The 15,234-nt window shown below is 38.0% G+C and overlaps 1 long non-coding RNA gene across 1 annotated transcript; it reads right to left on the minus strand.

Moving 5' to 3' along the window:
- Positions 1-484: 484 nt before the first annotated feature.
- Positions 485-10,132, minus strand: LOC123797811 (uncharacterized). Its single transcript, XR_015725779.1, has 3 exons — positions 6,062-10,132; positions 5,637-5,669; positions 485-4,686 (listed from the first exon to the last, which is right to left on the minus strand). It is a non-coding gene; the product is annotated as an uncharacterized LOC123797811 (long non-coding RNA).
- Between the last annotated feature and the right edge of the window lie 5,102 nt (positions 10,133-15,234).

Genomic DNA, 15,234 nt, shown 5'->3' on the forward strand with positions numbered 1-15,234 from the left:
TATGGAGGTTCCTCAAAAAATTAAAAATGGAAATAATATATGATCCAGTAATTTCATCACTGGGTATTTACCCAAAGAAAACAAAAACACTAATTTGAACAGATAAATGCACCTCTATACTTACTGCAACATTATTTATAATAGTCAAGATATGGAAGCAACCCAAGTCCCAAGTGTCCATCAACAGATGAATGGATAAAGAAGAAGTGAGATATCTATCTATCTAAGATAGATAGATAGATAGATAGATAGATAGATAGATAGATAGATAAATAGATAGATAGATAGATATAAACATATATAATGGAATATATTACTCAGCCGTAAAAAAGAATGAGATCTTGCCCTTTGCAACGACATGGATGGACCTAGAGCATATAATGCTAAGTGAAATAAGTCAGAGAAAGAAAACACCATATGATTCCATTCATTTGTAGAATTTTTTAAATCTTTTTTTTAAGATTTTATTTATTTATTTAGTGAGGGAGAGCGTGCCCATGAGTGGGGGGAGGGGCAGAGGGAGAGAGAGAATCCCAAGCAGACTCCACACCGAGCGAGGAGCTCCACACGGGGTTCAATCTCACAACCCTGAGATCATGACCTGAGCCAAAATCAAGAGTCAGATGCTTAACTGACTGAGCCACTCAGGTGCCCCATGTAGAATTTAATAAACAAAACAAATGAACATACTAAGGAAAAACAAAAAAAAAACCAGACTTCAACACAGAGAACAAACTGGTGGTTGCCAGAGGGGAGGTTGGGGGGGGGATGGGTAACATAAAAGGGATTGAGAATACACTCATTGTTCTGAGCACAGAGTAATGTACAGAATTGTGGAATCATTATATTATACACCTGAGATTAATATAACATTTTGTTAATTATACTTCAATTAAAAATATGTATATATTTAAACAACAAAAAACAAGCATTTTTTGAAAAGAAATTAATGTAAAATTTATTTGGCCCTATTATTCAAAAATGAAGATTCCTTAAAACATATTAAAACATCATTTTTTCATACGAGAATATTTCTAAGTGGAAGAGGGGGATTTTTAAATATTAACTTGCTTGATGCCAATTCAACATGTGAACATCTAGATTTACAGAAAAATTAGGGCATAATTATTTGCTCTGTAAAAGATACCAGAAATTCAGATTCAAGTAATATCTTTCAAATTCTTACTATATGACAATTACTATGCCTAGTATGCTTTCAGACATAATATCTCATGTTTTTCTCATGAGTCTATATGAAACTCAACTTTTCTCGTCTCTTAACATCTGCCTACCCATGGTGAAGTGTGGAGAAGTGGCAACAGATTTAGCAGAGTAGATTAGGTCAAAACATAAAGTGCTTGCTGGGGGTGAAGTTGGGGGGTGGATATTAAAGACAATGAAGCACAATTAACCCTAAAACCATTTGAAAGGCTTCAACTTGAAGGCCCAAGATAAAGCAAATCACAGAGGTGAGGTTTGGGACTGAAAGAAGGATTGATTGAAAAATCTAGACAGAAAATAATTAAACTCGCTAGGTTCCTTTCTCAACCTCATAAAATCTGTGACTCCATATCCACCCACACTATCCTCTACCCAACTATGTACCCAAACGCTTTTGTCAAGATACCATTGATACATGGGTACCCCAAACCAAAGAGGCTCTGGACTAAGTTTCTAGGCTTGGGGGTTAGGAAGGAAGATGAAGGGCTAAAATAAGAAATTAAGAAAATGTAATGGACCCTCTATCCTACCCTGGTTGCAGGACATAGGCACCAATACCTGTTGTAGTTGATTAAAAGGTGTCCTCCAAAAATTCATGTCCACCCAGAGCCTTAGAATGTGACCTTATTTGGAAATGGGATCTTTGTAGACGTAATTAAGAAGACATCACACTGGATTAGGGTGGGCTCTAACGATCTACATTCAATTATCGGTGTCCTTAGGAGAGGGCACACAGACCACACAGAGAGAAAGTCATGTGCGATGGAGGCAGGACTGGAGTGATCTAGCTACAAGTCAAGAACGCCAAGGATTGCTGGGAGCCATCTGAAGCATGGAGCATTGCTGGGGTCATCAAATACAATGGCTAATACCTGAGCTGTCTTTGTTAACAATACCTTAGCCTCTCACCTACTAATTCAGTACTATTTTGCTTTTTAAAATTACTTGATAGAAATAAAAATTTATTTTAAAAGCAAAAAGAGTCAAGGAATAGAATATACATATTGTATCTCAAAATACAAGGCAAGCAGGATTTATAAACAAAGGAGATTTAGGGGATTTATAAGTCTTAGATATTCTTCTTCCTCGGTGCATATACAGCTGATTCTTTGTTTAGAAGGGGCACAGAAAAATTTAATGTATCTTGCTACCTAGCAGTAGACCAACGTCATAGTTTGCTAATCCGAAGGCTGAGCTGAAGGCAGACAATTAACGGACTGAGCCACCCAGGTGCCCCTTGGTGAACATTTTATGAGTTAATATATACAAAGTTCTCAGAATAGGACTGGTCTAGAATGTGGCCTGTGAAGCTAGACTGGGTTTACATCCCAGCTCCAGCACCTATGAGCTATGTGGCCCTGGGCTAGTCCCCTAACTTACCAGTGCCTGGGACCCCTCAACTGGACAGTGAATGTGGCAAGTACAGTATGTCCGCCTCCGTTTTCATGAGGATTAAATGTATTATATCTGTAAAATGCTTAACAATGTCTGGCAAATAAGCTTCTCCCCATTCTCTCTTTTCCTGGGACTCCCCCTACACGTGTTAAACCTAGTCACCGTGTCCCATTTATCTTTTTCTCTCTTTTCTATGTTTTCCATCCCATTTTGTTCTGAAGTTTGGATATTTTCTCCTAACTCTTCTTCCAGTTCGTCATATCAAAAATACATAAGATATGTACATGTACTTTATTGTTCTAAATGAAGCATTTTGTGCACTCAGAATATAAAAATAAGTACATGAAAAATACTCTGTGCATAGCATAGACTTGACAAGCGTTAGCTGTGACGATTAACCCCTATATAACATTACAGGAAACCAAAACCTGGGGAGATCAAATCACTTTTCAAGGTTGCACAACTAATAGCTGATGCAGGCGGGATTTAAGCTCAGAGTCCACAGCCTTAATTACTTTAATTACCACTCCACGCGGCTACTGCCGGAAAAAAACTACCTCGTTCTTGAGGGTGGATACTGCCTTTGTTATCGTGTGTGTGTGTGTGTGTGTGTGTGTGTGTGTGTGTGTGTGTGTGTGTTTTAAGGGCTTTGTCAGACTGGGGTTCATTTCAACCTAATCCACCCTACCTATACCATCCTCAATTTTGCTCAAAATACCTACCTCCGAAATAGAGAGCCTAATTCTCATCTGTCGTTCTGAATGTGCAATCAGTGGGAGCTCCCACTCAGAAGAAAGGATCAGTGAAACAGTTTTCAACCAAGCAGCCTGTGATTCCAGAATTAACCTCATGCTGCTGCCATCCTGAGCCCTTGGGCTAAGATGTGGCTCTGGTGGAGGAAATGAATGAATCACCATTTGTTGTGGAGTGTTTTTTTTTTTTTAATTAGTCTTTAGCTATTTGGAGCAGCACCACTTTAAATAATTAAAGGAATCCAAAGGGGGGGGGAAAAAAGAAATAGTGATTACTTTCTTTGCTGATAAAGCCAGAATGTATCAATATTAACTAGTTGAGAAAGACGAGAAGAAAAACTCTCAGATGGTTCTCTAGAAACAGGTCTGCTTAACTGAAAGGCACAGATCACAGGAAATCAGTTTAAAAACTGGAATGATAGACTACAAAGAAAGTTTAATTATTTTGTTCAACCATCCACTTCCCATCAAACAGACATAGATACATTATCTTTTTTGCAGGAAGTTCAATGATTTCATTGTTTCTCCCATCATCAGCTCTTTCTTTGCAGTTTATTTTCCTCTACAATATCATATTCTATCAGCTTTGATGATCAGATCTGCAGATAACACCTGAATTTTCATGTCTTTTGTCTCATATTTGTTACTTCTTAGAAATAGCTGCACGCTTATCCTGCCATAAGCCCAAATCAAATATAATTAAAAGTAAACACAATGCTAGTTCTATCTAGGATATAGGGAGCTTGAAATAATATTGTTTCCACCCTAATAAAAGAGAAAAAGCAGGATAATCAATATAATCATACCTTTTCTTAAACCTATCAAAGAGCTGATATCACTGGGCAACAAAGTACATTAAAATCCAAGGAAAGACAAAAACTTCCAAGGACAGATAGGTTAAGAACATTGGCTCACTTGTGGCAGAACATTGGAGGAAGAAACTCCAGATGCCATACAAGCAGGAAAGAAAAGAATACAACTATTTTTTTTTTTTAGTAGACACCATGCCTATTGTAGGGCTTCAACTCATAACCCCAAGATCAAGAGTCGCATACCCCACTAACCGAGCCAGCCAGGCGCCCCCAGAATACAACTAATTTTTAAATGAATTGCTGAAGTGAGAATCTGGTGAGAGTGTTAAGGATCCCTGCAAACTGCAGACACAAGGGGAGATCACATCCACTTACAGGCTCTTCTTCATGAATATCCACTGAGTATGTATAATAGGTACTTAATGTATGTGTAGTGGAGAGAATATGGTGTCTGAACAGGGCCATTCCAGAGACAGGACACATTTCAAGATGAACATCAGACACACCTTGATGCAAAAAAAAAAAAAAAAAAAAAAAAAGTCACAGAGAACTACAAAGAACTTGAATATCATGTGCCCCATATGTACTTGTTTGGGAAGGAAGATAGAAGTGGCAGGAGGGGGACACGAATTCTCACTTAATTTGACTTGGAAACTAAGGGTTTTAGGCATCAGCCATAGTGTGGCTCCCTTTCCACAATTTCCTAACATGAGGCCTGGCATTTGTCAACACCATGATGGGAAGATAGGAGAGGAAGCCATGTGAAATCAAGACTGAGAATTGGCCAAGAAGGAAGCCAAGATTTGACAGCTGTTGACATGGCTGCTCCTTTCTCAAAAAGAAGCCTCTATCCATCACCCGTACCCACGCCCTGCTCCCTCAGGCTCGTATGTGCAAATGTTAAATTCTGCCTTCATTTCCAGCGCTACGTGTATGTTTAGGAAATTCTCTTCTTATTACCTGCAATATAGATCATCATTTTCTCCCCTTGTCCAAATGCCCACCTGAGTTTTACTGCCCCTGCATGGGGGTAGGGCACTAACCAAAGAGCCAGGATAGTAACCCCAGGTTTGTCTTATCTGGTTGATAGCTGTCCCTGAGCAAGGTGCCATCTATTACTGACACTTGACACTGGTCTCCCATTTCTGAGATAGCACAGTGTCATATGCCCTGTTTTCCTTTTTTCACCCCGATATCTGATTCTACCACCAAGTCATTTCATTTCAGTAAACCTCCAAATTTTTTCCACATCCCCGAATCAAAATTTTGTGCCTCTGACAACCACTGGATTCAATTAGCAGCTTTGTTTTAAAAACTAACAACAACAACAAAACGATTTTAACATAGAACTGGTCTTTGAGGGGAAGAGCTCTAAGAAAAATGTGTTTGGAGTTTCATCACATCCAAAACAAAAGAATGTTAAAGTAATCTGAATCAGAAGCAATCAAAAACTTACCATTGCTTGCCAAACCTAAATGGTAACACGAACCTGTAGGGAAGAATAGAACAACTGTGGTAAAAAAGAGAGAATACAAAATTTCACCATGTGTTTCTTTGGTTTCATTTCTGACATAAGGAAAATTTGGTCTGAAGGAAAATGTATCTAAAAATATTTTACTTATGCTTCAGCTATCATTGGATTTCAGTGTGAATATATAAGTATTCGATAATATATATATTTAAATTTATATATTTAAAGTGCATTCTGACCCACCTCAGTTCATACTTAGAACTAGACATGGCAGGATTTGAAGGGTACTAGAAAGATCTCATACCCCTAAATAATCCTTTTTATACCTTGGGACAAAGATATATCATAGTAGCCCCCAAGAAAATCTCCCTAGAAGTCCATGACTGGTAAGTTTCCCCCTCACCACTTACCAGGTGCACTGTGGCCTTTTCCTTGTCTGATTTATTTGTATGTTTGTTTGTTTCTGGTTTCTTCCCCTTTCTGTGTCTTGTTATCTCAGCCCAGTTAGTCAGTCACTTGGGTATTCAACAAGGCTTTGTTCTGAAGCGAGGAAATTGAAGGATACAAATTATCCCGAGTTAGAGGAATACAGTCTGGCTTCTTAAAACAGCTTGATGATTTTTAACTCACTGAACACAATTTTAACAGATTGTTACTCAAAATTCACTGTCAGGTCAGGTGGTCATTAAGCTCAGTTCTAGCCACCAGGCACTGTCCTTGGTCCCAGCTAAATACCACTTTCTCTCTGCAACCTCCAGATACGGCTTGAGCAGTTGACTTTGGATTCCATCCCAACTCTCTTCATCAAATTTCTCATCTCAAGATCCCTTCGGTCTGTTCACAGGAAGTGTTTTAAGCTGCTGCTTCCTCTTTCCAAGCCCTTTCTGGATACTTATCTTTATAAAGCTAATGTACTCCCCCCACTAGACTCCACTAGCATCCTTCCAACCTACCCTGCTCTAGTTTCCCATTTTTCTGGAACGTTCCCAAGTGACTCTTTAAGTAACTTCTACATTTCATTTTGTTCATCTTCTTCTCTCACATTTAAACCTCCAGTACTCCCACAGACTTCATCCTTTCCCTCTTGAGACAACATAAAGCCCATTTACATTTCAATTATTCTTACCTCCATACGGACAGGAGTACTATATTCTTAAATCCATACACTCACTGGGGAAGGGTTATCTTTTTTATTTATTATTTATGTACTTATTTTTAAGGATTTTATTTTTTTAAGTAATCTCTACACCCAGTGTGGGGCTCAAACTTACAACCCCAAGATCAAGAGTCACACACTCCATTAACTGAGCTGGCCAGGTGCCCTGGGCTCCCTTTTTTACTCACAACTTTTAACCAATGAAAATCTTGTTAGCGAAGATCACTTTACATCTGGGCACCTGACTGAGACAGGAAGGCCCTGTCACAGGTCATAGACTAGGGCCTGGATGCAGAGATGCTGAAACATTGCGTGGAACAGTGCAGTCATTCATTAAGGTTCCAAATAGCAGATAGCTCTGAAATTTAGGGATGAGGTCAAGGAAAGGTTAGCTTCTTATATTAAAACTGATGCAAAGTGAATAAGACTGCATCTGCAGGAATGACTCACTTTAACTCGCTTATAAACATGTCCAAAATAGAGCCATTGTCTCTTAGTCCAGTTAAGAAAGACACTGGGTTTCTCAAAAACAAAAACAAAAGCAAAACTGTAGCCTTGTCAGTGATATTGCCAAATGCCTCCGATTTTTGTGGTGCTGTCATAACAGAAGGAGGATTGGAAGTCTGCCTCAACCTAAGAAAAGGAAGGCAGGAGAGCAAGCAGATATTAGGTTTATCCAGCCTCCCCAGACGGAAGGGCACTTTGACTTCAGAAGGCCAATGTCAATTATTTAGTTAGAATATACCTAGAATAGAGCAGGGGCAAGTTACACTTAATTTTATAAAAATAGCCAGTAATTACATCTAACTATTTTTGTTGTCATTATTGTCCCCAAGCGTTGCAGTAGGCAGAAAGAACTAGGAAGAGGAGTGGATAGGAATGTCATGGGTGAGGAAAATAATGTACATTTAGTGCCAGATAGGAAAATAAATTGCTAAGTGGAAGTTTCAAGAGAAATACAGCTCAGAGGTGGGTGAAGAGAAAGGAAGACTAGGAGAAAGGCCAGGCTGGCTTACTGATAAGAGGAAGTCAGGATGAGGCATAATCACAAGGGGTGCATTCACAGATAAACGCTGACTCTAAATGCTTGAATGAAGAGGAAAATTGGGAGAAACATCCACGGAGAGCTTGCCACAGTAAGCATTTTTTTTTCCAAATGAAGTTGATACTTTGTAATGTCAAGCAATTGAGGGGTAAGCATTTATAACGAGTCAAAGTAGGAGATAGGGAATGGAGTGTGATTAGTTGGATTTATTAAATCAGCTATCAGGACATATTGCAGAAGAGCTGCTAAAACTCTGTCACTTAATATAAGACAAATAAATTCAGCATTTCCCAAATTTTGCTCTTTGGTTACTTACCTTTATCATCTTTGCTATATTCTCATACTACCTATAGTCTTCAATGTAATTCTTTAAAACAGCTCGTGGTGTTCTTTAAAACAACTAATTAACAATATTTTTCATACTTTAGTAATGGTATCTATGACACCATGAGTTTATAAGCTAGTCAGATAGTTTTCTAACACACATTAACATAAATGCATAACCTTTAAAATAAAAGCGCTCCGTCTGGGTAACAGCTGAACTTAACCTCTGTGCTCCTGGTGATACACATTCTGAGAAACCCTGAGATACGTATTGCCTGTCCACAGTAATGCTGTGGTGTGGTGTGTGAGAAGGGAAGTGTTAAATGCACTTTTTTTCAGGCTCCTTCTTGCTTTTTGAAAGAAAAAAGCAAAAGAAAATAAAACACCATTAACTCCCTTCCACTTGGGGTGGCTCAGAGGTTAATTTTTAAGTAATTAAACTCCTGAATTACTCTAAGTATAATTCGGCATTGGCCTTTGGGCTTGAGATTAATGGAAGAGCAAGATCTCCCCTAGTATGGAAGGAACTGTAGGTAGAGATACGTAGATAGAGGGATGTTCCTGGATCCTCTAAATTTGCTTTTGTCCAGGCTACAACCCACCAAAGAGAAAAGCTGTACATGGAAATTAGCAGTGTACCTCTTGAAAGACAGACCCTCTTTGGGGAAGATCAACTAATATTTATACATCAGTATGCTCCTACTATGAGTGGAGAGGGGCAGGTGAAGATCCGTACTACCTGGAACCATCACAGGCACTTTTACTTAATTTCTACCAAAATGCAGCACCAACAATTTATTCTCCCAGTAGATTTACCACTAAGATAGAGAAGTTGAAGCAAATAGCCAATGTTGGCCTCTGGGCAGATATAATCTCTATAAATCCTGAAACTGGCATCCTAACTGATAAAATAAGCTCTTGTGAGTTGTTAGAATGAAATAAATTCCTCCTAAACTTGAACAATTTCTTAATAAGTGAAAAATAATTTCTCAACCTGCAAAGCTAAACATCTATGGAGGCTAGCCAAGAAAACCATTCACATTTGGGACTTAGGCTGGTCAGAAGTCTGTCCTACTGTCTTTGAAACCTTAGTAGGTACAATAGGTACAAACTTAATCTCTAGTCCAGTTTTCCAAAGGCTGGCCCTGCTCTGGATAGCGTTATGAGGGCATCCTACTACTCATTTCAAAGCTGTGTCTAACATCTTATTGGTGGAGGCTCTGCCTTGATATTCAATGAAAGGTATTAACTAATGGAGCTGCTTAAGAAGTGAAATTAATTTATGTGGTAGCTAAAATATTTTGAAACGCAGCAAAGATTGGTTTGTGCTGTAAGCCTTCAGTTGGTAAGAAGCTTGGCATCGTGTCACAGAACCATCTGCCTGTCTTCCAAAGGCTATGTTGACCTTCTTATTAAATTGTCTTTTTCTCACTTAGCTCATCAGTGAACAATCTCTGTTAATTAGATGCTAAGAGGACACTGTGACGTCTAGGTAGCAGAATCCAGGACCAACTTCTAATTATATAGTACTGAAAACAGAAAGTCTTCAGCCTTAGATAAGCTCTCCTCTGGAGCAGGTTAGTACATAAACCTTATTTCTTTTTACTTTTGTTTCCAGCAGTCACGCTGTGCTAACTTCACAAAAGCATTTGATGCTATAAAACTCTTAGAAGAAAACACAGTGCGGTAAATCTTCATGACCTTGGATTTGGCAATGGATTCTTAGATATGACACCAAAAACACAAGCAACAAAGGAAAAATAAACTGGACTTCATCAAAATTAAAAACTTTTGTGCATCAAAGGACATTATTTAAAAACTAAAAAGACAACCCACATAACTGAAGAGAGTATTTACAAATCACATATCCAAGAGGGAACCTTTACCCAGAATATATAAAGAACTCTTACAACTCAACAAGGAAGACAAACAACCCAATTTAAAAATGGGCAAAGAACTTGTAAAGACATTTCTCTAAAGAAGATATGTAAATGGCCAAACAAGCACATGAAAAGATGTTCAACATCATTAATCATTAGGGAAATGCAAGTCAAAACCACAATGAGATGCCACTTTATACCCACTAAGATGGCCATAAGGAAAAACCAAAGGAAAGCAACAAGTGTTGGTAAGGATGGGAACAAACTGGAACTTCTGTATATTGCTGGTGGGTATGTAAAATGGTGCAGCTGCTGAGGGAAACAGTGCGGTGCTTCCTCAAAATGCTAAACATAAAATAACCATCTGACCCAGCAATTCCACTCCAAGGTTCATAGCCAACAGAATTTTAAAAAGGTACTCAAATAAATAGTTGTACATACATTTCTATAGTGGCACCACTCCCAGTACCCCCAAGATAGAAACAACCCAAATGTTCATCAACTAATAAATAGATAAACAAAATGTGGTAGTAGGATCAATACAATAGAATATTATTCAGCCATAAAAAGAAATAAAGTACTGATACATGCTATGATGTGGATGGACCTCAAAAATATGCTAAATGAAAGAAGCCAGACACAAAAGGTCACATATGACCCCATTTATATGAATTATCCAGAACAGGTAAATCCTTAAAAACAAAAAGCAGGTTGGTGGTTGCCCCAGGCTAGAGGGAGGCAATGGTGAGTGACTGCTTAATGGGTATGGGATTTTTCTTTTGGGGTGATAAAAATGTTTGGAACTTGATACAGGTGGCAACTGCACAACATTGTGAATGCACTAAATGCCATTGAATTGTATACTTTAAACTGGTTAATTTTATGTTACGTGAATTTAACCTCAATTTATAACAAAAAGCAGTTGATGACTGTTATTGAATGATCTGACGTGCAAATTTGGAGCCAGAATCAACCGAATGCAACATTATTTATAGCCATGATGTTTGATGATATCCATAGCTGATTGAATTGAAATAATTTTCCGAAGAATCATAAAAGGCTTTCAGGGGAAAAGATATGTGTATCTTTTTATGAATGTGCATGCTCAAAGTTTAGCTGATATCTGTTAAACAGCAGTGTAAATTATTTAGCTTTGTTTCCCATAATTGATGGAGAATTGGTTCAGAGCAAGTGACATTAACCTGAACATGACTGGCTATCTGAGTGACTGGGAGATCATGGGGAACTTGAGAGTGTCAGGTGATGATGCTGATAGATACACGGCATTGCAGCTGGCAGCTTAGAAACTACAGAAGTACATCTGTCACTCTGGGGAGGACTAATTGGAACCAGGGAGAGTCGAAAGGAGAAGTGCTTCGGAAGTGCTGTACATCTTTCCACTAAAAACAGATGAGTCTGCCAAGAGAGCATGTCCGATTCCCAGAGATACAAAATTGGGGTAGAAAAACTAAGAATACTTACAGAGAAGACGTGCTTTCTACTTTATGGAAGTCAGTTTGCTTTCATTAACTTGCACAGAAAATGGCTTGATTTGAGCCACCTGCACCTCTGATGCAAAGAGATTAACTTTAAATTTTCTCCTTCCCAGTCTGTAACTGGCCTCATTTACCAAACTGGTTAAAAGTTACGACCCTAAGGATGATCCTTGAACTGTGTTACATACACATCTTGATAGTGGGGTAATGTTTGCATAACACCAAACTATCCCCTTTGGAAAAGGTCCAGCTTATTTACTGAATTGAAAACAGCTTATAATGATTAATACAGATGAAACAATTTCACCTAAAATAGACAAGGGATAAAATGGAAAGTATTAACATCCTTTAGGGTAGGGGTGGTTCTCAGACTGAAATTCAAACCAAACCTTGTATCAGTTAGGATCTTTTCTTGGTTTTAAGCATTCAGAAAATCAAACTAACAGTGGCTCGAGTCAGTAAGCATTTATTTGTCTCATTATAATTAGAAGACAGGAGACAGGAGGTTGTATCTCCTATCTGAATGATGTTGTCAAAGACCTTGGCCCCTCCTATCTTCTGTTCCATCACCTTTAGCCTCATACCTTAGACCCATGGTCACAATATGGCCACTGCAGTACCAGACATCACTTTCACATTTAAGGCATAAAGAAGTTGATGAGGGGGAGGAAGAAAGTGTAGCGCCAACCACATCTGTCCCTTTATTAAGAAAGAAACGCTTTCCCAGAAATCTCACAGTAGACTTCTGTTTATGCCATATTGGCCAGGACAGATTCACATGGCCACCCCCAGCCATAGGGAGGTAGAAAGAAAGTATTTCTTTCTAGAAAACTAGCATTTCTAGCCTCTCTAGTGGAAAACTGGGAATGGAGAAGAGGGAGGGGAATGTGTTTAAGGTTAGTCTAATTTCACTGTTTGCCATGCTTTTCCTTGTACAAACATGAAACAGATTCTTAGGTGAAGAAATAAAATAATTGATTTTATGCATAATAAAGAAGAGCCTGAACAATGTATGATTCCTATTTCAACTCTCTTAACCTATAAAGTATGTAGTTGCTTAAGTTTTCACTTCATCTCAGAAAAAAAAGAAAACTGATTCTACCTTAAATGATGTGTGGCCTTCAGGAACTAAAAGATCTTCATGCATATTGACTCACCTGGTTTTACTACATCTAAGAGAAGGACATTGAGGGTGGGGGAAGAGGGAAAGATGGGAAACAAGTTATATGATCATGTACTCACCCAAATTTAGAACTTTAAGGTTCTTGGTTTGAAGTTCAGGATATTTGCCAAGGTGCTTTTTCTCTACTATTCTTCCTTCCTTTAAATGCTCAATTAGACACATATACTTCACACACACACACACGCATGCACACACACACACACACACAATGATATAAATAGTTGCCACCAGCATAAGGTAAGGAAACAATTACCTAAATGTTGTCATGAGCAAAGGAAGGTCATGATTGAATCCCCAATGCCCAGGGAAAGAGGAAAATTATTGTTTTCCTAGGGAATACAAATCTCTTTTAAGTTACCAGATCTGAAAAATGAATTTATGCAGCAACATTTCAGGGAACAGTGGTCAGATTTATGATGACATAAAATTCATTCAATTTTAGAGGAAAAAAAAATTGACGCTCTTCTTTGTTATCCACAGAACCTATCTTACCCAACCAGGCAAAATAAGCTTAACCTTGACAAATTTTCTTCCTGCAGCAAATGCTTGCATCGACTGGCAGATTTTCCTAGCTGTGGATTTGTAATTACTTTCTGAATTTTGAAGAACAGATTAAATGACTACATAAGGATCTAAATATTATCATCCACAAATCTCTCTGCTAACTGATTACTGTGAGTTATTATTAAATGAGTTTTCCATGTTTCATAAGCATTTCCTGTGCTGGTCCATCCTTTGCAATACTACATATTACCTCTGCCAAATAATTCAAAAATAAAATATGAGCTTCAAAGAAAATAAAACCAACTGTATGATAGAATAGACTTCATGGAAGATTTTTATAATATCTTAGGGGGAAGAACTTTAAACATACATTTTCCAAGGCAAAAAGATAGCAGCGTTTAGGGTTTGCACATAAAAGTTAAAATAAATTTTGTCAAAAGAACAAAAATCTTTATAAGCTGCAATGTTTATAGGTTTAGCATTTGAACTTTTAATAACTTGGGTTGCAACTGTGATAGAAATAATCTGTAAATATCACTTAGAGGCAAAATGCATTCTCTTCTCCTAGGTTGAAATGTACTTCTAATCTGCTAGCCAAAGGGCATAGTTTAACTATCTCTATGGCAACCATTTTTTTTTTTCATTTATTGCTGCATCTGAAGAAAGAACACACTGTGTACAGCTGGGTAATGCAGTTGTCCTAGACTTTAATAAATTTGCTTTTCCAAGCTATTTACAGATTTCTATCATATCCACAATCTTAGACATTAAGGCTGAGAGATAGACAGAGTCTTCATAAAGTTCTAGAGATATCTGGTTATATTAATCCCTCTTGGCAAACTCCTATAGTACAATGTTTTATATTTGGAAAGTACATTCTAATCATTTATGTTTATCTTCTCAATATCCGTAAGGATGGAGTAAGTTCTGGAGAGGGGAAGTGCTGGCTAATATTGAAGGCAGAGGATTCTGTTGGGCTTTCGTAGAGATTTTATAAGAGCAAGCAGAAGTTGAGAAGATAGATGATCACCTTGTGGGAAATGCCTTAATAAAGTCGGACAGATAAGGAGGCAGAACTGAGAACCTAATGCTGGAATCTAGAGAAAGAAAGACACTAACCTACTAGCTTCCAAGCTCGGAGAGTAACAATAGCCCATAATTGATGAGCTTAGTGTGCTGGGCACTGGGATAAGCTTTTTACATCATTTATTGTCACTCAAATCTCACAACAGTCCTGTGAGAAGGATATTACCACCATTTTCAGGTAAGGAGAGGAGGTTTGTGGAAGTTGCTCAATAAAAGTTAGGTCCCTTCTGGGGTACCTGGCTGGTTCAGTGGGTAGAGCATGTGACTCTTGATCTCAGGATCCTGAGTTCAAGCCCCACATTAGTCATAGAACTTACTTAAAAAAAAAAAAGAAAAAGTTAGGTCCCTTCTCTGCTATTCTCCATTAGGATGATGCCTAACAAATGATGACCATTCTTTCAGTCATCCTTGATTTCATGCTACAAGTATTTAATGTACAACTACTTAGTGCTAAGATAAAGTGCTAATCATTGAGAATACCAAAATAAAGAAGGCAGACCCAAGCTCTACCCTCACAGGGCTAACCTTGCTAGTCTAATGTAGCACAGAATCCATGTTCAAGAAATGATAATAGCTAATACTTGCCTAACATATATTATATACCAGGCACTGTTCTAAGTGTTTGACATATATTAATTCATGTAATTCTCCCAACCACCTATGATGTATTACCACCACTTAGCAGATGAGGAAACTCAGCCAAGGCTAGAGGTTAAGTAAATTTACCTAGAGTTACATTCCTTGTGATTGAGTCAGGATTTGAACCCAAGTGGTCTAACTTGAGGGACAACGATCTTAACTAATCTACCATTCTTTCTCCCTAAAATTGCTTATTGAAATAGTTTGATTAGAGCCCTCTCTCATTGACTCCCAGGGCTGTTAAATGAGGGATATATTTCTCCAAGAGAG

Source organism: Ursus americanus, chromosome 9 (assembly GCF_024610735.1).
Source record: "Ursus americanus isolate L20-20 chromosome 9, mUrsAme1.1.p, whole genome shotgun sequence".
Taxonomy (NCBI): domain Eukaryota; kingdom Metazoa; phylum Chordata; class Mammalia; order Carnivora; family Ursidae; genus Ursus; species Ursus americanus.